Source organism: Ovis canadensis, chromosome X (assembly GCF_042477335.2).
Source record: "Ovis canadensis isolate MfBH-ARS-UI-01 breed Bighorn chromosome X, ARS-UI_OviCan_v2, whole genome shotgun sequence".
Classification (NCBI taxonomy): Eukaryota; Metazoa; Chordata; class Mammalia; order Artiodactyla; family Bovidae; genus Ovis; species Ovis canadensis.
In genome coordinates, this window is record NC_091727.1 from 53419382 (window position 1) to 53444460 (window position 25079).

The window sequence follows — 25079 nt, forward strand, 5'->3', positions numbered from 1 at the left end:
AGCTAGATACTTCTCTAAAATATATTTGTATTATTTATTTGTAAAAAACATTTTTTTTTCAGTTTGTTGTGAGCCACACAGTCAAAGGCTTTCAAGTAGTCAATGAAGCAGAAATAGATGTTTTTCTGGAATTCTCTTGCTTTTTCTGTGATCCACAGATGTTGGCAATTTGATCTCTGGTTCCTCTGCCTTTTCCAGCTTGTACATCTGGAAGTTCTCAGTTCATGTACTGTTGAAGCCTAGCTTGAAGGATTTTGAGCATTACCTTGCTAGCATGTGAAATGAGCACAATTGTGTGGTAGTTTCACCATTCTTTGGCAATGCCCTTCTTTGGGAATGGAATAAAAACTGACCTTTTCCAGTCCTGTGGCCACTGCTGAGCTTTCCAAATTTGCTGACATATTACATGCAGCACTTAAACAGCATCATCTTTTAGGATTTTAAATAGCTCAGTTGGAATTCCATTACCTCTATCAGCTTTGTTCATAGTATTGCTTCCTAAGGTCCGTTTGACTTCACACTCCAGGATGTCTGGCTCTAAGAGAGTTACCACATCATTGTGGTTATCCAGGTCATTAAGACCTTTTTTGTACAGTTCTTCTGTGTATTCTTGCCACCTCTTCTTAATATTTTCTGCTTCTGCTAGGTACTTACTGTTTCTGTCCTTTATTGTGCCCATCTTTGCATGAAATGTTCCCTTGGTATCTCTAATTTTCTTGAAGAGATCTCTAGTCTTTCCCATTCTGTTGTTTTCCTCTATTTCTTTGCATTGTTAAGAAGGCTTTCTTACCTCTCCTTGTTATTCTTTGGAACTCTACATTCAGATGGGTATATCTTTTCTTTTCTCCTTTGCCTTTTGCTTCTCTTCTTTTCTCAGCTCTTTGTAAAGCCTCCTCAGACAGCCACTTTGCCTTCTTGCACTTCTTTTTCTTGGGGATAGTTTTGGTCACTGCCTCCTGTACCATGTTACGAACTTCCGTCTATAGATCTTCAGGCACTCTGTCTATCAGATCTAATCCTTTGAATCTATTTGTCACTTCCACTGTATAATCATAAGGGATTTGATTTAGGTCATACCTAAATGGCCAAGTAGTTTTCCCTACTTTCTTCAATTTAAGCCTGAATTATGCTCCTTAAGCAATAAGGGACTCATGATTTAAGCCAAAGTCAGCTCCAGGTCTCATTTTTGCTAGCTGAATAGATCTTCTCCATCGTTGGCTGTAAAGAATATAATCAGTCTGATTTTGGCAGCAACCATCTGGTGATGTCCATGTGTAGAGTCTTCTCTTGTGTTACTGGAAGAGGATGTTAGCTATGACTAGTGTGTTCTCTTGGCAAAACTCTGCTAGCCTTTGCCCTGATTCATTTTGTATTCCAAGGCCAAACTTGCCTGTTACTCCAGGGATCTCTTGACTTCCTACTTTTGCATTCCAATCCCCTATGATGAAAAGGACATCATTTTTGCTGTTAGTTCTAGAAGGTCTTGTAGGTCTTCCCATAGAACCGTTTGACTTCAGCTTCTTCACCATTAGTGGTTGGGGCTTAGTCTTGGATTACTGTGATGTTGAATGGTTTGCCTTGGAAACAAACCGAGATCATTCTGTCATTTTTGAGACCTTGCTTATTTAATTTATATGCAGAGAACATGATACAAAATGCCAGGTTGGATGAATCACAAGCTGGAATCAAGATTGCCAGAAGAAATATCAGTAACAGATACAAAGATGATACCACTGTAATGGCAGAAAGCAAAGAGGAACTAAAGAGCCTCTTGATGAAGGTGAAAGAAGAGAGTGAAAAAGCTGGCTTAAAACTCAACATTCAAAAAACTAAGCTCATGGCATCTGGTCCCTTCACTTCATGGCAAATAGATGGAGAAAAAGTAGAAATAGTGACAGATTTTATTTTCTTAGGCTCCAAAATCACTGCCGATGGTGACTGCAGCCATGAATTTAAAAGACACTTGCTCCTTGGAAGAAAAGCTATGACCAACCTAGACAGCATATTAAAAAGCAGAGACATCACTTTGCTGACAAAGGTCTATATAGTCAAAGCCATGGTTTTCCCAGTAGTCATGTATGGATGTAAGAGTTGGACCATAAAGAAGGCTGAGCATCAAAGAATAGATGCTTTTGTGTTTTTTTTTTAATAAATCTATATAGTTTTATTAAGACAAAAAACTGACAGTGTTGATATGAAGTTTACATTTAAACAAAAGTTTTCACAAAAACCTAACACACGCCTAAAAATTACAATGGAGTTCTAGATGCAGATCAAGACGATGTCAACAACTGATGGATCTCACGACTCAAGACAGCGTTTTGGATTTTAGTTAATTCTTAGGATTAAAAAAATTGTTTTGTTTTAAAGTGAACCACTGCCCCAGTATGAAAATTTATCTTCTCCTGAGACCAGGGCTTTTGAAATCATTCAACTCTTGAACTTGTGCTGTCAGTGACTGAACCCTGCCACCAATGGTTTCAAAGTTCAAAAAACAGAGGCTCCAAGAGTTTTCCACCCTATGAGCACCGGCCCTTGTCTTTCCCTACTCACTTACCTCCTATACCACTCTCTGCCCTTCCCTAAATACTTCACCAGTGGCTTGGATGGAGAAGCTGATATTTGTAACTTCACAATAGGAAAAGAAAGGGTCTTCTTGTCAGTTTCATGAGTAGCACCTCTAAGACAGAATGATCTGCCTGTGTATACACTCCAATAAGACTTTTCCTCCTCAACCAGTTTCCATCTCCCAAATGGCAGCTTTGGTAGCTTCTTATTCCTTTGTTGGGAACAGCATTAAGCTCAGGCAGGGGAATACCTTGGCTTCTAAGTTTCAGGCATTCACAGCTTTTAAACAGTCTCTCACAGTCCTCATTTAGGTTGCCAATGACATTTTTTGAAAGGATACAATATTCTGGACACTGAACCCAATCATCATTAGTTGTTCTTTCCTTTGTTTCACCGTTTCCCCAAATTTTAACAAAAATGATCCTAACCCATCTCCCTTCTTTCCCACCCCACCCCACCCACCCCAAATAATACACCAGTAACAGCCAAAAACTACACACATGCTACGCTGTAAAAATGCAGAGTTAACACTATCGGGAAGAAGGCTGTGTGGGTTGTGGAGATGCTCTTTGAAGATCTACAGTATCTCTTGCTCTCCCACATCCCATTCTACGTTTTGTCCTTCATAGAAGGCCCTTTGCTTTTTTTTTCCAGCAAAGTTCAGAACGGGTTGCCTTGAAACACTGACCCTCCTTCCCCTCCACCGGGATGGGTGTGTAAACTGTACAGCATGGAGCGGCTTTGAAGCCCTGGGCTGCTGTAGGGCACAGAAACTATACTGGCTCTTCAAAGGACATCTTCTCAAGCCACCTTCATGGTGTCAAGACAAGGAGAACTCCTTCTTTCCCCACTTGAAACCCACAGTCAGATGTGACAGGGGCTGGTATTCAAGAAAGTTAATTCTTATCATCTTTTTTGTCATCATCCTCTGAGGGGTAAGAATGCCACGTCAGCCTTTCCTCATAGAAGGATATGACAACCTGCGGGCACTTGACATTGGCTTCCTTGGCAGGGACCAGATCAGCCTCATCAGAGTTCTTCCATTTCATTAGGAACATGAGTTCTCCACCGGAGTCCATAGCTCCAATAATCCGCTCTGGTTCCAAACCCCGGGCAAAGCCTCGTGGCTTTTCTGACTCTTCTTTCTTCTTCTTTGGTTTGCTCTCCTCCCCCTTATCTTCTGAATCAGAATCGGCTTTGCGCTTGCCTCCCTCTGATTTATCTGTCTCCTATGCTGTTTTCTGTGACTGCAGAAACTCAGCAATGAGATCAGGGCAATCCAGGTTCTCTTCTGGTTCCCATGTGTTATCCTCATCTGAGAAGCCCTTCCACTTTAGGAGATACTCCACTTTGCCCTTTACCACTCGACGGTCTAGAACTTTTTCCACCACATATTCTTCTTCCTCTTCTTCTAGCACCTCCTCCACTTTTTTCTTGTTTTGTTTTTTCCCCATAGTGCCCGCCAGCTTTCTGGTATAAAGGATGACGCCGCTCAGGGCAGCACCCACAAGCCCGAGAGGAATCGGTGCTGCGCTACTGGCGGGTCTTGTCCGGCCGGCCGGGGGAGTGGCGACCAGAAAAGCAACAAGCCGGGTGACCACTGTCGAGCCCCCTCACTGAAGCGGCGTACCGCAGGCCCCTGCCAACGGCCCTCCCCTCAGACGAACAAAAGAGCCTCGCACTCTGCGCTGCCCGCCGCCCGCACCGCCAGAATAGATGCTTTTGAATTGTGGTGTTAGAGAAGACTCTTGAGAGTCCCTTGGACAGCAAGGAGATCAAATCAGTCCATCCTAAAGGAAATCAACACCTGAATAGTCATTGGAAGGACTGATGCTGAAGCTGAAGCTCTAATACTTTGGCCACCTGATGTGAAGAGCCGACTCATTGGAAAAGACCCTGATCCTGGGAAAGGGCAGGAGGAGAAGGCGAGGACAGAGGATGAGATGGTTGGATGGTATCACTGACTCAGTGGACATGAGTTTGACCAGACTCCAGATGATAGTGAAGGACAGGGAAGCCTGGCATGCTGCAGTCCGTAGGGTTGCAAAGAGTCAGACAGGACTTAGTGACTGAACAACAACAAAGAAATATAAACCAAAACAAAAGAATAGAGTTGAAAGGTCACATAATTTAGCCACGGTGGTCAGAGGAAGGCCTCTCTGAAGTGGTGATATTTGACCTTGAAAGATCTGCTTGGAAGAAGTGAAGGAATAAGCCATGAACGGAGCTCAAGGAAGAGTATTCCCAATAGTACAGAAGTTCCTCAGAAAAACTAAAAATAGACCTACCATATTATTCAGCAACTCTACTTCTGAGTATTCATCCAAAGAAAACAGAAACACTAATTCAAAAAGATACATTCCCTGGTGGTCCAGTGGTTAAGAATCATCCTTGCAATGCAAAGGACGCTGTTCAATCCCTGGTCCAGGAAGATCCCACATGCCACACAGCAACTAAGCCCTTGTACCACAACTAGTGAAGCGTCCGTGCCTAGAGCCTGTGTTCCGCAACAAGAAAAGCCACCACAATAAGAAGCCATGCACCGCAATGAGGAGCAATCCCCCACTCACCACAACCAGAGAAAGCCCATGAACAGCAATGATGGCCCACCAAAGTCAAATAAATAATCTTTTTTAAAAACAAATGATACATATGTCACAATGTTCATAGAAGCACTGTTTACAATGCCAGGACACGGAAGCAACCTAAGTGTCCATCAACAGATGAATGAATAAAGAAGATATGGTACATATATACAATGGAATGTTACTCAGTCATAAAAAATAACAAAATAGTGCCATTTTCAGCAACATGGTTGGACCTAGAGGGTACAATGCTAAGTGAAATAAATGAGAGAGAAAGGTGAACATCATGTGATTTTACTTATACGTAGAATCTCAAACACAAAACAGACGAGCAAACAAAAAACAGAAACAGAGACTTCCCTGGCAGTCCAGGGGTTAAGACACCACACTTCCACTGCAGGGGGCACAGGTTCCCCTGGTGGGGCAACTAAGATCCCGCATACCATGTGATACAGCCAAACAACAACAACCAAAAAAAAAAAAGAGATACAGAGAGCAAACTGGTGGTTGCCTGAGGGAAGTAGGATGGGGGGCTTGGGCAAAATAGCTAAAGGTGATTAAGAGGTACAAATTTCAAGTTACAAAATAAGTCACAAGGAACTAATGTACAACATGGGAAATATACTCAATAATACTGTACAGTGACAGATGGTAACTAGACTTAATGTGGTGGTCATTTTGTAATGTATAAAAATATTGCATCATGTTGTATGCCTGAAACTAATATTGTATGTCAAATAATTTAATAAAAAAGGAAAAGGAAGTGTTCCAGGCTGAAGGAACAGCCAATGTGACTCTAGGGAGGTGATTGATGGCAAGCATGGTAGGAGATGAGATCAGGAAGGCAGACAGGGGCCAGATCTGGGTCTTCTACTCTGAGTGAAGTTGGAACTACCAAAGGGAGAGAAGATGTGATGTGAGACCTCTTCAGTGGCTCCTGGGAGAGTGGGTGGGAGGGGCCAGAGTGGAGGCCAGGAAAGCCCCAAAAGGCTGCTGCTGCCTTCTTCCAGGTAGGACACTGGAAAAAGTCCATAATAGGCTTATGTATGCATGGGGGCAAGATATAAGGCGTTGTTAAGGGAGGGTATAATGAATTGGGGGCCTGAGGGGGAGCCAGAGTGTCACACTGATGCTTGAAGTTTTTATCTGTATTGTGACTAATTTTTTTTTTTTTGGCTGCATGGCTTGCAGCTTGTGGGATCTTAGTTCTTAACCGGGGATTGAACCTGGGTCCTTGGCAGTGAAAGCTTGGGGTCCTAGACAATGGACTGCCAGGAAATTCCCTATCTGTATCTTTATTAATGTGGTGGTGGTGGTGGTACTGATGGGGCAATGGCAGCATTTTCACTGTCTGTTTTTCATTGTGAGCATGTATTTTTACAATTAAAAATAAACAGCCTAGGGAATTCCCTGGTGGTCCAGTGGTTACGACTTGGTGCTCTCACTGTCAAGGGCTGGGGTTCAGTCCTTGGTCACGGAATTAAGATCCTGCAGTGAACCAACAAGGACCTACTGCAGAGCGGAGGGAACTCTTTTCAGTAATCTGTAATAATCTAAATGGGAAAAGAATTTGAAAAAGAACATATACGGGTATATGAGCAACTGATTCACTCTGCTGTACACCTGAAACTAATATAACATTGTTAATCAACTATACTCTAATACAGTATAAAATTAAAATAAAATAAACAGCCTAGCATCTGGTAGGAGAGCAGCCTGAGGGCCCGGCCCCATGAACTCAGCCAGAGACATAGCCCCAGATAAGCAGACATCAGGGAGAGAAGGAGGGAAGAAGGGAAGGAAGGAGGGAACCATTGAAAGCATCCCCTCCATATGATATCACTTATATGTGGAAACTAAAATATGACACAAATGAACGTATCTACAAAACAGAAATAGACTGACACACATAGAGAATAGACTTGTGGTTGCCAAAGGGAAGAGGGGATCAAGGAGGGATGGAGTTGGAGTTTGGGGTTAGCAGATGCAAACCAGTATACAGAGAGTGGACAAACAACAAGGTCCTACTACATAGCACAGGGAAGTATATTCAATATTCTGTGATAAACATAATGGAAAATCATATTTTAAAAGAATATATATAAATATGTATATATATATAACTGAATCACTTTGCTATAAGCAGAAATTAACACAACATTGTAAATCAAGTATTTTTCAATTTAAAAAGAAAGGCTGAGGGAGTTCCCTGGTGGTCCAGCAGTTAGGATTCAGCATAGCTCCAGGTTCAGTCCTTGTCTGGGAACTAAGATCCTATAAGCCACATGGCATAGCCAAAAAAAAGAATGAAAATTAGTTGTAGTTTATGTAGGTGCCCTTTATCAGGTTAAAGAAGCCCCCAAATTCCTAAATTTCTAAGAGATTCCTTTTTGTTTCTTTTTTTATTTTATCAGAAATGGATGTTGGATTTTATCAAACACTTCACTGGCATCAGTTGAGCTGATCACATGGTTTTCCTTTATTAATTCATTAATATGGTGAAATTATACTGATTGGTTTTCAAGTGCTAAACCAACCTTACATTCCTGGGATTAAAACCCACTTGGTCATTATGTATCATCCTTTTCATATATTGTGTTGGATTTGATTTGGTAGAATTTTGTTAAAAACTCATCTATATGTGGGGTTTTTTTTTCAGCTTTATTGAGGTATAATTGACAAATAAAACTGTCATGAATTTAAAGTCCTACAGGATGATTTTATATCTATATACATTGTGAAAGGATCCCCATAACTGTCTACTCCTTTTTTTGAAGTGGATGCCATCCACCATCCAGTCTGGAACAATTAGGGTTAGGGTTAGGTTTTTTTGAAGTAACACTGATTTACAACATTATGTAATTTTTATGTGTACAACATTACAATTCGACTTCTGTATAGCCTAGAGCATGCTCACGACCAAAAGTCTAGTTTCTATCCAGCACCATAGCACTGATGCCCATTACCCATTTCTCCCTATCCCCATACCTGTTCCCCTCTGGTAGCTACCAATCTATACTCTATACCTAATTTGTTTTTGTTTTGCTTGTTTGTTTTTTAAAATATTCCACATATGAGTGAAATCATACAAATGTCTTTCTCCATCTGACTTATTTCACTTAGCATAATGCCCTCATTCATCCTGTCACAAATGGCAAGATTTCATCCTTTTTTAAGGCTGAGTAGTATTTTATTGTGTGTGTGTGTATGTGTATATACATATATATAGATAGAGAGAGAAAGCATCTTTTTACTCATTCATTTGTGTATCTACATTTATGAGGGATATCTGATCTGTAGTTTTCTTTTTTAACAGACTTTATTTTTAGAGCAATTTTAGATTCATAGCAAAACTGAGAGAAAAGTACAGAGATTTTCCATATACCCCCTGCCACCACACATGCATAGCCTCCTCCATTAACAACATCCTGCACCACTGATGAACCTCCATTAGCACATCATAATCACTCAGTTCATAGTTTACATTAGACTTCGCTCTTGGTATTGTACACTCTGTAATATGCATCCATTACAGTATCATACAAAGTATTTTTGCTTCTCTAAAAATTCTCTGTGCTCTGCCTATTTATCCCTCACCCCTTCCCCCTAGTCCCTAGCAACCACTATCTTTTTATTGTCTCCAGAGTTTTGCCTTTTCCAGAATGTCATGTATTTGGAATCATACCTATTCAGATCAGCTTCTTTAACTTAGTATATACATTTAAGGTTCCTCTCTGTTTTTTCATGGCTTGATAGCTCATTTCTATTTAGCACTTAATAGTATTTCATTGTCTGGATGTACCAGAGTTTATAGATCCCTTCACCCACTGAAGGACATATTGGTTGCTTCCAAGTTTTGGTAATTATGAATAAGGCAGTTATAGACATCCACATGCAAGTTTTTGTATGGACATAAGTTGTCTTTGTATATTTTGTATACAAAGACATAAACTCTTTGTATATTTTGGATAATATTCCTTTACCAAGTAGCTCTTTTTCAAATATTTTCTCCCAGTTTGTGACTGGTCTTTTCATTCTCCTCACTGTCTTTCACAGAGCAGAACTTTTTAATTTCAAAGAAGTTCAGCTTATCAATTCTTTCTTACATTGATCATGTATTTGGTGTTGTAGTTTAAAAGTCATTGCCAAACGCAAGGTCGTCTAGATTTTTCTCCTATAGTATCTTCTAGTAAAGAGGAAAAAAGTTAAAATTTTACATAACCTCCTACTCCTTCTGCCTCTGTAAATCAGCTTGCTCCTTGCAAAGTCTGGATCACAAGGGTCACACAGTCTCAGAAAGTGGAGACTTACAATACTAAGAACTGGAGCTTATTCACCCTTGTCCTGCTTTTTGGAACTGCCCAGCCCCTGCAAACCTGCTTAATCATGCCTGTCCGCGTAAAGGTCAGGCATCCACCTCTCCATCTTGACTGCTGTTCCCAGGCTCGCGCAAAACCCCTTAGTTTAAACCAGCCTATTAACAGCTAGTGTTGCCCACTATAGTCTGTCTATAAAAACTGTAACCCCTTTGTTTGGGGCTCAGAGCTTGGAGTGTTAACTCCTCTGGGCCTGCCGACGTAATAAACCTGAGATCTCCAACTCTCCAAGTGTGATGCTTGGTTTCTCGGTTACTGGTTTCTGTAACACTAGGAGTTCTATAGTTTTGGATTTTACGTTTGGGTCTGAGTTAATTTTTGTGAAGGATATAAGTTCTGTGTCTAGATTGCTTTTTTTGGCATGTGGATGTCCAGTTGTTTCAGTACCACTTATTTTATTGTGATAAGAACTCTTTAACTTAAGATCTACTCTGTTAACAAATTCTTAAGTGTACAAATTATTATTGCTGACTATAGAGATACAATGTTGCACAGTATCTCTCTAAAGATTACTCATCTTGCTTGACTGAGACTTTACTCCCATTGATTAGTAACTCCCCATTTCCCTCTCATCTCAGCCCTTGACAACCACCATTCCATTCTTTGACTCTATGAGTCATATGAGTAGATTCATGCAGTATTTTTCCTACTGTGACTGGCATATTTCACTTAGCATGATGTCCTCAGAGTTCATCCCTGTTGTATATTGCAATTTTAATATTTGTAAAGGCTGAACAGTATTCCACTGTATGTATATACCATGTTTTCTTCATCCATTCACCTGCCAATGAACATTTAGGTTGCTTAGACATCTTGGTTATTGTGAATAGTGCTGCAATCAACATAGGAGTGTTCATATCTCTTTGAGATACTGTTTTCAATTCTTTTGGATAAATAACCAGAAGTGGGATTCTTGGATCCTATGATAGTTCTATTTTTGAGAACCTGTCATACTGTTTTACCACAGTAGTTATACTATTTTGCATCCCCACCAACAGTGTGCAAGGGTTATAATTTCTCCTTATTCTCACCAACACTTTTGTTGTCCTTGTTGTTGTTGTTGAAAATAGCCATCCTAAAAGGTGTCAACAGCCTGTTGAAAAGACTCTTTGTCTCATTGTTATTACCTTTGCTCCTCTGTCAAAGATCAGTTAACCACATATATGTGGGTCTATTTCTGGGCTCTCCTCTCTGTTCCACTGATCTATTTGTCTATTCTTTTGCCAATACCACACTGTCTTAAATACTAAGTTTTATAGTAAGTCTTAAAATCAGGTAACATCATACTCCAAATCTGTTCTTCTCTATCAATATTGACTGGGCTATACTAGATCTTTTACCTCTCCATTTTACATTTTAGAATCTTTTTGATATCCATAAAATAACTTCCATGGATTTCTTTGTCTGGTTTTGATATAAGATTAGAGTAATATTGGACTTTCCTGGTGGTTCAGATGATAAAGAATCTGCCTGCAATGAGGGAGATCTGGGTTTGATCCTCGGGTCGGGAAGATCCCCTGGAGGAGGGCATGGCAACCCACTCCAGTATTCTTGCCTGGGAACTCCAATGAACAGAACAGCCTGGTGGACTACAGTCCAAGGGGTCACAAAGACTCGGACACAACAGACTGACTAACACTTTCACTTTTTTTTTCATTCAGGGTAAATATTGAACTCATAGAATATGTCAGGAAGTATGCCTTCCTTGTAGTAGGCAGAATTCTAATACAGCTTCCAAGATTCCCAGCTCCTGATGTACATATACTTTCTCTGTTATTTAATTAAACATGAATCTAGTTACTAGAAAAAGCAAGAGAATTCCAGAAAAACATCTACTTCTGCTTCATTGACTAAGTTAAAGCCTTTGACTGTGTGGATCACAACAAACTGTGGAAAATTCTTCAAGAGATGGGAATACCATACCACCTTACCTGCCTTCTGAGAAACCTGTATGCAGGTCAAAAAGCAACAATTAGAACCAGATATGAAACAATGAACTGGTTCAAAATTGGGAAAGGAGTATGTCGAGGCTATATATTGTCACCCTGCTTATTTAACTTATATGCAGAATACATCATATGAAATGTCAGGCTGGATGAAGCACAAGCTGGAATCAAGATTGCCAGGAGAAATATCAATAACCTCAGATATGCAGATGATACAACTCTAATGGCAGAAATTGAAGAGAAACTAAAGAGTCTCTTTGATGAAGGTTAAAGAGGAGAGTGAAAAAGATGGCTGAAAACTCAACACTCAAAAAACTAGGATCATGGTATCCAGTCCCATCACTTCATGGCAAATGGACGTGGAAAAAGTGGAAATAGTGAGAGACTTTATTTTCTTGGGCTCCAAAATCACTGCCGATGGTGACTTCAGCAATGAAATTTAAAGACGCTTGCTCCTTGGAAGAAAAGCTATGACAAACCTAGACAGCGTTTAGAAGCATTAGAAGCAGAGACATCACTTTGCCAACAGAGGTCCGTCTAGTCAAAGCTATGGTTTTTCCAGTAGTCATGTACGGATGTGAGAGTTAGACCATAAGGAAGGCTGAGCATTGAAGAATTGATGCTTTTGAACTGTGGTGTTGAAGAAGACTCTTGAGAGTCCCTTGGACTGCAAGAAGATCAAACCAGTCAATTCTAAAGGAAATCAGTCCTGAATACTCATTGGAAGGATTGATGCTGAAGTTGAAGCTCCAATACTTTGGCCATCTGATGCAAAGAGCCAATTTATTGGAAAAGACCCTGATGCTGGCAAAGACTAAAGGCAAAAGGAGAAGGGGACAGCAGAGAATGAGATGGTTGGATAGCATTATCAATTCAATGGACATGAATTCAAGCAAACTCTGGAAGATAGTAGAGGCAGAGGAGACTGGCATGCTACAATCCATGAGGTCGCAAAGAGTCAGAAACGACTTAGCAAGTGGGCAATAACAACATACACACACACAGAATGGAACATTACTCAGCCATCAAAAGAGTGAAATCATGCCATTTACAGCAACATGGATGGACCTAGAGATTACCATACTAAGTGAAGTCGGAAAGAGAAAGACAAATACTATATGATATCACTTATATGTGGAATCTAAAATACAATACAAATCAACATATCAATGAAGCAAAGACAGACTCACAGATATAGAGAACAGATTTGTGGCTGCCAAGGGGAAGGTGGGTAGGGGAGAGAAGGAATGGGAGTTTGGGATTAGCAGAGGCAAACTATTATATATAGGATGGATAAACAACAAGGTAGGGCTTCCCTGGTAGCTCAGTGGTAAGGAATCCACCTGCAATGCAGGAGCTGCAGGAGATGTGGGTTTGATCCCTGGTCTGGGAAGATCCCCTGGAGGAGGGCAACCCACTCCAGTAGTCTTTCCTGGAAAATCCCATGGACAGAGAAGCTTGGTAGGATCAGTCCATAGGGTCATAAGAGTTGGACATGACTGAACCAACTTAGCACACACACACAAATAACAAGGTAATTCTGTATAGCACAGGGGAACTATGTTCAATATTCTGTGACAAACCATAATGGAAAAGTGTATGTATATATATATAATATGGTGGTGGTTTAGTCATTAAGTTGTGTCTGACACTTTGCATTCCCATGGACTGCAGCCCGCCAGGCTCCGCTGTCCATGGGATTTCCCAGGCAAGAATACTGGAGTAGTTTGCCATTTCCTCCTCCAAGGGATCTTCCCAACCCAGGGATTGAACCCATGTCCCCTGCATTCCAGGCAGATTCTTTACCACTGAGCCATCGGGGAAGCTATATAAATAGAAAATGAAGTCACTCAGTTGTGTCCGACTCTTTGCGACCCTGTGGACTGTAGCCCACCAGGCTCCTCTGTCCATGGGATTCTCCAGGCAAGAATAGTGGAGTGGGTTGCCATTTCCTTCTCCAGGGGATCTTCCCGACCCAGGGATCGAACCCAGGTCTCCTGCATTGCAAGGCAGACACTTTAACCTCTGAGCCACCAGGGAAGCCCATATATATATATATATGTTAAACTGAATCATTTTGCCATGCAGAAGAAATTAACATACTGTAAATCATCTATACTTTTAATAAAGTTAAAAAATAAAAATAAGTAGCATCTCTTTATCATTATCTTAATTTCTGTAGGATCTGGACTCCCCTGGCGGTCCAATGGTTAAGACTCTACACTTCTACTGCATGAGGCCTGGTTTCAATCCCTGCACAGTGGAGTACTGGTTTCAATCCCTGCGCAGTGGAGTAAAGTTCCTGAATGTCACGTGGTACAGCCAAAAAAAGTCATTCCTATTATGAGTCATTTGGATCGTCTTTCCTTTTTCCTTCATCAATCTGTCTAGAAGTTTATCAGTTCTAATGATCTTCCCAAAGAGCCAGCTATTGGTTTCTCTTCTTTTCTCTATTGTTTCCTGTTTTCTACTTCAGTGATTTCTGCTCTTTATTATTTTCTTTCTTCTGCTTACTTTGGGCTTCCCTTGTGGCTCAGCTGGTAAAGAACCCACCTTCAATGCAGGAGATCCGGGTTGATTCCTGGGTTGGGAAGATCTCCTGGAGAAGGGAAAAGGGACCCACTGCAGTATTCTGGCCTGGAGAATTCCATGGACTGTATAGTCCATGGGGTGGCAAAGAGTCGGACATGACTGAGTGACTTTCACTTTCACTTTCTGCTTACTTTAGGTTTGATTTACTCTTTTTATCATAATTTCTTAAGTAGCTGAGGTCATTGGTTTGAGACTTCTTTTCTAGTATAAGCATTTAATGCTATAATTTTCTCTCTAAGCACTGCTTTTGCTACATTCCATACATTTTGATATATTTTCATTAATTTCATTCAACTTTTTAATTTTTCTTAGAATTTCATCTTTGACCCATGGTGTGTTGGTTATCAACTTACTGCCACTCAACTTCAAATTCACCTTTTCTGCCTGTTCTGTGGTAAAGAAACAATTTTAACTATTTTCCCTTTGCCAGCTGGCACTGAAGCTTTCTCAGTAGAGGGTGCTGAAGAGATACCGCAAAAAGAAAAGAGTTTTCCTCCCTGATTCCTGCATGCTCGATTGACAGGCTCTTTCTGCATGGGTTTTTCTAGCATCAGACTCCTGCAACACTCACAACTCTTCCAGGGCCTGATTTCTACAGTGCATAGTGGCCAGTAGTACCCAGTGAACAGCAGCTTTCCCCTCCTTCCAGAACTCACCCTCAGGCAGTTTGCAAGCAAGCAGAATGCTTCTGGATCTTGCCACACTCACAGCTTCCCCAGAGCCTGGTTCCTGCGGTGCAGACAGGCCAGCAGCACTCAGTGAACAGCTTTCTTCCACCTCCCAACAGGGAGATTTCTGGCAAGTTCCACCAGTATGGCATCACAATGACTTCACCCTGAAGGGAAACTACCATCATGCCTCTCCAACAAGATCTGGATCTCAGCCTCGGTGGCATTTGTCAACCTAGGGACAGTGACTACTTCTTTGGCAGAGGTGTGAGGCTTTTGGGATCTTAGTTCCCTGACCAGTGACTGAACCTGGCCCTTGGCAGTGAAAGCACTGAGACCTAACCACTGGACCGGTACGGAATTCCCCTGTGACTGCTTCTTATATCTGCCATTTCTATGTTCTTTAGAGTCCTCCTCACATCTTACTAGCCAATCCCTCGTTATTCCAATCTCCTGTTATAGGCAATTCCTTATATTAACTTTCTCTATTCAAATTCCTGTGTTATCCCTCTCTCCAGATAGAGCTCAGGCTGATACAGAATTGTTACCAGGAGTGGTACCAGGAAATAGATTTGCAGAGATGGGACTTTGTGATTGGTTTCTTCATTCACTCACGGTGATGAACTCCTTGCCAGTGAGAGATGGGTGCTAGTAACAGAGGCATCACAATTAATCAACTTATGGTTGTGATGAAGTGCCAAATGAAGCACATGTCCTGGAAGCCAAAATGGCTGCTGCACTTGACTATTATAGTCGTGACCATGACTATGAATATCATGATAAGGGAGAGATTATTTTGAATGCACTTGAGCACTTACAAAGAGAAAAATAACAAGCTTGGGTCCATTCATTTCTCAGTTCAAGTCACAACCTAAGAACCAGAGAGCTTTCCTGATGCCTAGCAACAGGGTTAATATTGTTAAACATCTAACACATGTTTAATTGTATAAATTGCTGAATTACAATGTCAGTTGAATTCACAGTCTTTTTTTTTTTTTTTGAATTCACAGTCTTGACAAGTTTCTCATGTGAAAGTTATGGTATTGACTGGTAAAGAATGGGATCCTGAAACTTGGAATGGGAACATCTGTTTGGCCCCAGATGAAACTCACAGTCTTGAACTACCAAGTCATTCTGAGCCTTCCTTACTAATGGAAGTAGCTTGCCTTTCAGTGTCCGAAACTAACCTTTCTCTCTTTGAAAATGCTGTGATAAACTCAACTGGTCCAGGGGCCTTGAAAAGAGATGCTCATTCTCAAGACCCAAAACAACCACCCCCTACAATGACAGACCCATCAGTTCAGTTCAGTCGCTTAGTCGTGTCCCACTCTTTGCAACCCCATGAATCGCAGCACGCCAGGTCTCCCTGTCCATCACCAACTCCCGGAGTTCACTCAGATTCACGTCCATCGAGTCAGTGATGCCATCCAGCCATCTCATCCTCTGTCGTCCCCTTCTCCTCCTACCCCCAATCCCTCCCAGCATCAAATCTAAGCAGGGGGAACAAGTGCACACTATGACCAAGTTGGAAATCACTTATACACCAAAATAATTGCAAGAGTTTGCTAATATATAATGGCAGAAACCTGGGGAATATGTGCAGAAGAGGATTCTATGGGTGTTAGATGAAGGAGGACAAAATATAACTCTAGATTAGGCAGAATTCATTGATATGGGTACGCTTACTAGAGACTCTGGATTTAATGTGTCAGCACATTCTCTAAGTGCTTTCTTGGTTGGTTGACTGAAATTGAGACTCAATTGTGGCTTACCGTTAATGAGGCTGAGATGTTAGAGGTGTCCTGGCATGATATGGAGGAGGGAATCCAAAGGCTTAGGGCAATAGGAATGTTGGACAGGATTTATCATGCAAGACTTGCATGCAATCCCCAACTATATTCCATGACAAGACTCAGAATACACTAACTTCACCAACCCTTTAGTGAGATGTGTACCTGCACCCTTGGAAAGCTCTATGGTTGCTCTCTTCTGTGGGCCAGGAATGACTGTAGGGGAAAAATAACCCTGGAGGCAATCCAGAGATCATCAGGACTGCCCCTCTGATCACAGGCCCAGAGCACAAAGGCCCCAGGGGCAGAGTAATTTCAAAGGAGGAGCCACTAGCACATTGATGGTCACTACCTTGTGGCTCAGCTGGTAAAGAATCTGCCTGCAATGTGGGAGACCTGGGTTTGATCCCTGGGTTGGGAAGACCCCTTGGAGAAGGGAAAGGCTACCCACTCCAGTATTCTGGCCTAGAGAATTCCATGGACTGTAAAGTTCATGGGGTCGCAAAGAGTCAGACACGACTGAGCGACTTTCACTTCACTTCACCTCATATGGTGGTGGGTTCTGCTACCTCGCTCGGCATTGGTCTCCCCTAGGTGCAGCTCTAGCAGCCTGCGGTAGTATGGGCTACATCCACATGAACGAAGAAGATATGGTACCTCCACCTAGATTTCAAAGAATTGGGCCTCATGGCAGAGGTGCAGGCTCAGGACTCCAGAGGCAAGAGCCATGGGGCCCTGGTGGAGAATGGCCTGGGAGCTGGCTGCCCAAAGCCTTGAGGGCCCAACCCAGCAAAGCCACACCATTGTGCTTCACCCCACTGTATCTAGAAGATGGACCTCCACCCCAGTGGGCCTGGAGATTAGAGCATCTGGCCAAAGAGCATTATTCTCAAGCCTTAAGGTCTAATGAAATTGGCCCCTTGGAGTTTGGACTTGCTCAGGCCCTTGTCACTCTTTTCTTCTCTCCTATTTCTCCATTTTGGAATGGGAATGTCTATCCTCTGCCTGTTCTAACACCACATTTTGGAAGCACATAACTTGTTGGGTTCATAGCTGGAGAGCAACTTTCCTCAAGATGAATTGTACCTTGAGTCTCATCCATATCTAAGTTAGATGATATTTAGATGAGACTTTGGAGCTTATCCCTGGGATATACATACTTAGAAACTGGCATAATCCCTACATCAACTTGTTGATAATAATGAGAGCATTACTGTAAGAAGGGCTAAATGGAAGTGAATCTCCACTCCCTTCAAAGTTAGTAAACCAGAAGTGATAACTCATCCCTGGGGGAGTGCACAGATTAATGGCCCTGTGGGTGCATGCTAAGTCGCTTCAGTCATGTCCAACTTTTTTCAGCCCTATGGACTGTAGCCCACCAGGCTCCTCTATTCTTGAGATTCTCCAGACAAGACTACTAGAGTGGGTTCCCATGCCCTCTTCCAGGGGATCTTCCCAACTCAAGGATCAAACCCTGGTCTCTTATGTCTCTCCTACATTGGCAGGCGGACTTTTAACCACTGGACCACCAGGGAAGTCCTCAACATGAATGTTGAGGAACATAATTCAGTCCATAGAAGCTCATGAATGAAGTGGCAGTGATAGAACTGCCCAGGCTCAACAATATAGTCTTTGCATTACTGAGGGTGGTGTGGTTAATGCTGCTGCAGAGTGACTAATCTGCCATCAATGGAGATGGCAAAGGAGAGACTGGGGACTCAAAGTTTGAGTCCCCAATATGATGCTATTCTGTGTGGGGACCAGCCAGCCACCTGGTGGCAGGTTAATTATCTTGGACTTCTTTCATCATGGAGGGGGACAGAGATTCATCTTCACAGGAATAGACTCATTGTCTGGATATAGTTTTCCTTTCCCCACCCATAAGGTTTGTGCCAGCACCACCATACGTGAACTCTTCTGCACAGCCTAGCATCTGATCCAGAAACTCATCTCACAGCAAAGAATATGTAGCAAAATGTTCATGCCTATGAAATTAACTGGTCTTACCATATCATCTAGATGCAGCTGGCCTAATTGAGAGATGAAATGGTTTTACAGACTCAGTTATGATGCTAGGTGGGAAACAACACCTTAAAAGGATGGGATTCTGTTTCATAGGATGCAGTATATACTCTGAATCAGAGACCATTATACGGTGCTGTCTCCCCACTAGCCAATATAAATTGGTCCTGAAATCAAGGGGTAGAATTAGGAGTGGTCCCTCTAATTATTACACCTAATAACTCACTTGCAGAATTTTTGTTTCCCATCTTGGCAACTTTGAGCTCTGCTCATTTGGATATCTAAGTCCCTCTGATTTTTATGTGTCAACTTGACAGAGCCATGGAGTGCCCAGATATTTGGTTAAATATTAGTCTGGGTATGCCTTTGAGAGTGTTTCTGGATGAGATTAACATATGAATTGGTAAACTGAATAAAGCCCCATGGGATTGGGCCTCATCCGATCAACTGAAATCTAGAATAGAACAAAAAGGCTGAGTGATGGACAATTAATTCCTCACTGCCTGATTGACTATCTTTGAACTTAGACATCAGTCATTTCCTGATGAAAAATCGGACACAGAATCTCATCCTATGATTGGCTGAATTACAATGCAAATTGAACTAGCTTCACAGGGTGTCTACTATGAAACTAAGGGCATTGATGAGGAAGGAATAGGATCCTCTAAGATGGAATGGGTACATATGGGAAGACTCTATTGAACCTGGGGATGCTCTAAATTCTAATGAGTCTTCTCTGCCAGTGGAAGATGCCCCTACCAGGGGGTACATCAATGGGTCCATTGCATGGGAAAGTGAGACATTTTAGGCTCTATGCCAATGAAACTATAGGGAAAAAAAAGTATGGGGGAGAGACGTAGAGTTAATTCACTGGCTGGAATGGTTGATCTTCATTACCAAGGGGAAATCAGGTTGCTGCTATACAACAAAGGCAATGAGGACTATGTCTGCAACCCAGAGGATTATCTGGGGTGCCTCTTAGTACTTATATGCCCAATAGTAAAAAATAATAGAGAACTACAGCAACCAAAAACTGGCAGGATGATTGAAGACTCAGGAATGAAAGTTTGAGCCACTCCATCAGGTGAAACAGCATCTGAGGTTCTGGAAGAAGGCAGGGGAAATACAGAATGGGTAGTGGAAGAAGGAAGTCATTGATGGTGACTTCAGCCTCATGATCAAATACAGAAATGAGTTCTACTGTAGCTTTGCCTATTTTCTTTTTGCTTGTTATATTTGTTTATTTGTATGTGCTAGCCATTTTCTTTTTCTTTCTCCTGATTTTTATTTTATGTACAAATAGTTGTTAGAAGTTAATTTTCTAATTTAGTCTTTAGATAATGGAGTATCAATGGGACTATGATTAAATTTGAGGAATAGTTAACAGCAATGGATACAATGGCTTTGGGACTGTGTGTCTCCTCATTTGGGGGAGAGAGTCATAACTTCCTCTCTTACGAGACAGCTATATCTTGTTAGGTAGAAATAAAACTGTTTTGCTATGCAAAAATTCAAGGATTCAAAAGGGTGCACACAGAAGCTGAGTAGTCAGAGGGGTGGACTGTGCCACGTACTGATTTTTTCCTCTTGGCTTCAAATCCACTCTCTATACTTGCCTGCTCTGCACAAATGGATCTGATCCATTTAAATATTTTTTTCCTTTGCCAGCCAGCCCTGAATTTTGGCCAGTAGAGCTAGAGAGACACTACAAGGAAGAAAGTGGTTTTTGCTTACCGGCTCTGGGGTGTCCACTCTGCAGGGTCCTGCAGCACACACATCTTTCTCCAGCACTAGGGGCATGAAGCACCCACACATCCTCCAGTGCCTGGCTCCTGCCGTGCATGGTGACTGCCAGCACAGAGGCCAGCTGCTCCTCCCTGGAATCCCACATCAGCCAGTCCTATAGCAGTTTGCCTCTGCTTGTGAAGCACTCACACAGCATCTCCAGTTATTGCAACAAACATACTTGACAACCAGCAGTGCCCAGTGGCCAGCAACTCCCCACAATGCCTCCCACCCTGCACCCTCCCTCAGGTAGTTTTGTAGCAGAATGCCTCGAATGACACACTTTCCCCATGTTGCCTTCTTTGGCACCCTAGAGGGTAGATTTCTGCCAAGTTCCAGAAAGCAGATTTCTAGCAAGTCCCACCACTCAGAGAACCACAACCATATTCTCTCCAATAGGGACTGGATCTCAGCTCTGAGTTTGAGGGGAGCAGGGGGTGAGGTAGGCTCTTCCTTGGGTGCTCTATTTCAGCCCTGCTTATGCTCTCCTCTACCTTCTTGAACGTATGGGTTATATTTGTAATAGCTGTTTTAATGTTTTTTGTCTATTGGTTCTATCATCTGGGTCATTTTCTATGGATTCTTTTCCCCTTTATTATGGGTTGTACTTTCCTGCTTCTCTGTTTTATTGGCTGCCAGACATTGTAAATTTTATAATGAGTAAAATGTGAGTGCTTTTTTAATTTGGTACTTAAAAAATTGGGGGGCGGGACTGGGCTTTGTTCTAGGATACAGTTAATCAGTTTGATCCTTTTGAGGCTTGCTTTTAAGTTTTTTTTTAAGGCAGGACCTGAACAGCCTTTAGTCCAGGGCTAATTTGATTGATAGCTACCTCCCTCGTAGCTCAGTCGGTAAAGAATCTGCCTGCAATGCAGGAGACCCACATTTGATTCCTAGGTTGGGAAGATTCCTTGGAGAAGGAAATGGCAACCCACTCCAGTATTCTTGCCTGGAGAATCCCATGGACAGAGGAACCTGGCAGGCTATAGTCCATGGGGTCACAAGAGTCAGACACAACTTAGCGACTAAACCACCAGCACCACTTTAGTACCGAGGCAATACCTTCCTGAGTTCTCTATTCAATGCCTCATGTACTAGGAGGTTCTTCTACTTAAGCTGGTCTGGAGATGAACTATTCCTGTCTCTGATAATTGCTCCTCCTGATCCTTTTCAGTGGCCCTTCTCTGGCCTCAGACAGTTTCATCACATATGTATTCTGATTGGTACTTGGTTGAAGACTTGAAGGGAACCCTCTGTAGATCTCCACAGCTTTTTCTCTGTGTGCAGCTCTCTTCTCCATAGCACTCTGCCTGTTCTGAGAACTCTAGCTACTGTGACTGCCACAAACTCTTAACTGTGTCTTCTAAATTCAGGGAGACCACCAGGCTATTTTTGAGTCCTCCCCCCTCCCACACACACACATCCTTGCACTGAACATGGAAATTCTCTCCAGGTAATCATATGGTTCATTCATTTATTTGCTTTCTCTGAGGAAACATGGTCTCATGTTTCCTGTTGTCTAATATCTATAAACCATTGTTCCATGTATTTTATCTGGTTTTTTAGTTAAGGCAAGAAAGTAATTCTAGTGCCTGTTACTCCATCATGGCTGGAAACAGAAGTCCCCAAACTCTCTTTTCTGACCCATCTTGTGAGAACTTGCCTTCTAGAACTCACACTTAGTCATCAACAGAATCCCTCCATTCTCAATCTCTTCCCTGAAGGCTGAATTTGCCTTCTTGCTCCAGTGGAAACATGAATCTTCCTGGACAATAGTGAAGCCCTCTTGAGCAGTGAATTTACTCCCACAGCTCTCAGACCAGTGATTTAGGAGGCATAGATGTCCTTGCACTTCATGTGCAGCCCCCAGATCATGCTCTCTCCCTACTCAGGAAGCCCTCCAGCTCCTTTGAGGCACAAGCATCAGTCTACATGGACTTCTCTGCATCTTTGTTACAGTCATCTGCCACCCCTCATCATTCCTCTTTAGGTTTTGAGGATTATTTTCCCTGGCTCACTGTCACCCTCTCCAATTCCTCTCTTGTTCAGAACCTTGGTGATTTCAAAGTCTGCATGATGTTGGATTCAAAAATACACATTCCAGGCACTTCCCTGGGGGTCCAGTGGTTAAGAATCTGCTTTGCAATGTGGAGGATGTGGGTTCAATCCATGGCAAGACCTCACATGCCATGGAGAAACTAAATTCGCACACCCCAACTACTAAGCCTGTGGGCTCTGGAGCCCACATGCCACAAGTAGAGAGCCCACGTGCCACAACTAAGACCCAGTGCAGGCAAAATAGATAAATAAGTGCTTAAATTAAAAAAGCACACAAAATACACATTCTAAACCTCTAGTCTCTCCGTTCCATGAGCATTTCTTCTCCATTAATATTGTGTTCATCCTCCTTTAGCCATCTACTCCCATCATTATACCCTAACCTGCATCAGTAACATTAACTGCAACCTCTCTACAACCTCAGTTTCAAGGTTCTCCCTCTTTGACCACCACCTCTTCTTCCAACAACTAATGCAATACTGTTAATCAGCTATATACTCCAATATAAAATAAAAATTTTTTAAATAAAGAAAATAAAAGTTAAAAAAAAACCCACCAAAGTCCAACACATTGGGGATTATGGTTGCAACATATGAATTATGAGGGGCACAAAAATTCAGTATAGCAGAAAATAAGGAGGAAGTATTCACAGTTTCTGTAACTGGTCACGTGCTTGTAGTTGTATTTATAACCACCTTCCTCCACAACCCATTCCATATTCCCTTCGCTTTCAGCAAGACTATCAGCTGGTTGTGGTTCTTTACCTTTATTCTTAAAGGATCTGGGCCATTAACAGCCCTGCCTGAATTGGGTTATTGCAATTTTTCCATTGTCCTTAATCATCAGATGATTACTTGTATTACTAAGAGATCACCTGTATTCCAGACATCTTCCTCACTTCCATTGTGGAGTAGTGGTACAATTTACCCTTGGTAGTCAGAATCAGTCACCGCAGTAACTCCCTTCTTTACCATTGATTCAGAGGCACAAAAAGATCAAAGCAGTGGGGCAGCAGGTCTTAACTTTCATTTCAGTGGAATTATTGTTGCATCTCCTGATGGAAGCATTCCTCCTTTTACAACTAAGGCCTCTAGGCCAGCAGAGCACATGGTCATGGGAATAGGAAGCACCCCACGGCCCAGTCAAGTTGACATATAAAATTAACCATCACATCCTTCAACCCTATTAGGACCCAGAATTTATTGACCCTACTATATTTTCACTGTTCCAGACCTCTCTCATGTCCTCACTTCCCTCCTTACCCAGCTTAAAAGCTATGGTCCATAATTATGTTTGATTGTGCCTTTTTTACTTCTTTTTTTTTTTTTTAACTACAGCCTACCTCCTAAGGAAAATATAGATCCAGGCAGTGATCACTAATGATTGCCACATCCCAAAAAGACCATACTGGATATCACCATCACCAGATGTGACAAACATATTCCCTTCTGTGTGCCTATGTCTGACAGTGTGTTTCAGGAGAATTTCTATGACTGCTTCTGGGTGTATGTGACCCCAGTCTGCATGCCCCTTTGCTTCTCAGCACCTTTTCTTGTGTATGTGCCTGTGTGGTTGTGTCTGTATAGCTCTGGTTAGGCATTGCTGTGTGTTAGCCTACATAGGCTCTGCTCACACCTGTGCTCATGAGCTGTGTGTCTCCACATGGCATGTGGGTATCTATGGGATTTATGTTCCTTTGTGAGTGACTGATGGTCACAATACTGGGTGTCTCTGTTTGCTATTGGGTATGTCAGAGTCTGTGTGCCTATGTCTGGGTTTGCGTGCTGTGGCTGTGTGAATAACCCATGGTCATTGTACATGGGTGTCTCTGGATCACTTAGGGGGCTGTGTCTGTACCTCTGACTGAGAGAGACAGCAAGATGACTCTGATCTAGAATCTTCACTCCCACAGGCCAAGCCCACCATCTTACAACGCAGGCATTAACTGCAAGAGTTAGGTGATCCACTGGTTGGGAAGCACCTGCCACCTGTATCCAGGGCTCTCCCCAGATTCTCTCCCCAGGAAGGGAGAGAATGAATGAAGGAGGGAAGGAGGTAGGGGTCCTCCGAAGAGTCCAGAAGTGCCCCATACTTCCTCTCCCCCTCCACCCTCCCCATTCTAATCCTGACTCTATGCTGGCCCCACTCCCAGCAGAGTCACCCAAATGCCAGATATCCACACCTACCTCCTGTGCTTATCTTCCCACTACCACCTTCACCAGACCCACTCCAAGAGAGCCTTTCCCCTCCCTCCTGCCCCCTTCCTTCTTCTCCCCTGTGTTACCACATTGAGCCAAGATGGAGTGTGTGCCTGGAAAAACCCAAGCCAGAAGCATCTCTGCCCTTATTGCATCCTTGCCACTAGCCAAGCTTACTCCCAACTCAGGACCTTTCTACAGTCCTCTGTCTGGAACACCCATCCCCCAGACCAATGCATAGCTAGCTCCTTCAGATCATTGTTCTGGTTTCAGTTCATGTTTCACCTCAGAGAGGCCTTCTCTGATCACCACTGGTAAGTGATCACTCCCTCAGTCCGCTCTACTTCACCTCCCTGCTTTACTTTCTTTAGGGCATTAATCCCTCTGACATCATGTACTGATTCCTTTGTTCACTGTTTGCTGTCTCTGCCAGAATGACAGCATCCTGGGGAGCAGGGATTTCTATCTGTTCTGTTCACCACAGTGTCCCC

At 42.5% G+C, this 25079-nt stretch overlaps 1 long non-coding RNA gene and 1 pseudogene across 1 annotated transcript in view; both read right to left on the reverse strand.

The window, feature by feature from the left end:
• Positions 1-25079, reverse strand: part of LOC138931013 (uncharacterized) — an 83110-nt gene that overhangs the window by 20773 nt on the left and 37258 nt on the right. The window lies entirely within an intron of this gene.
• On the reverse strand, positions 2306-4066 carry LOC138930230 (chromobox protein homolog 1 pseudogene; annotated as a pseudogene).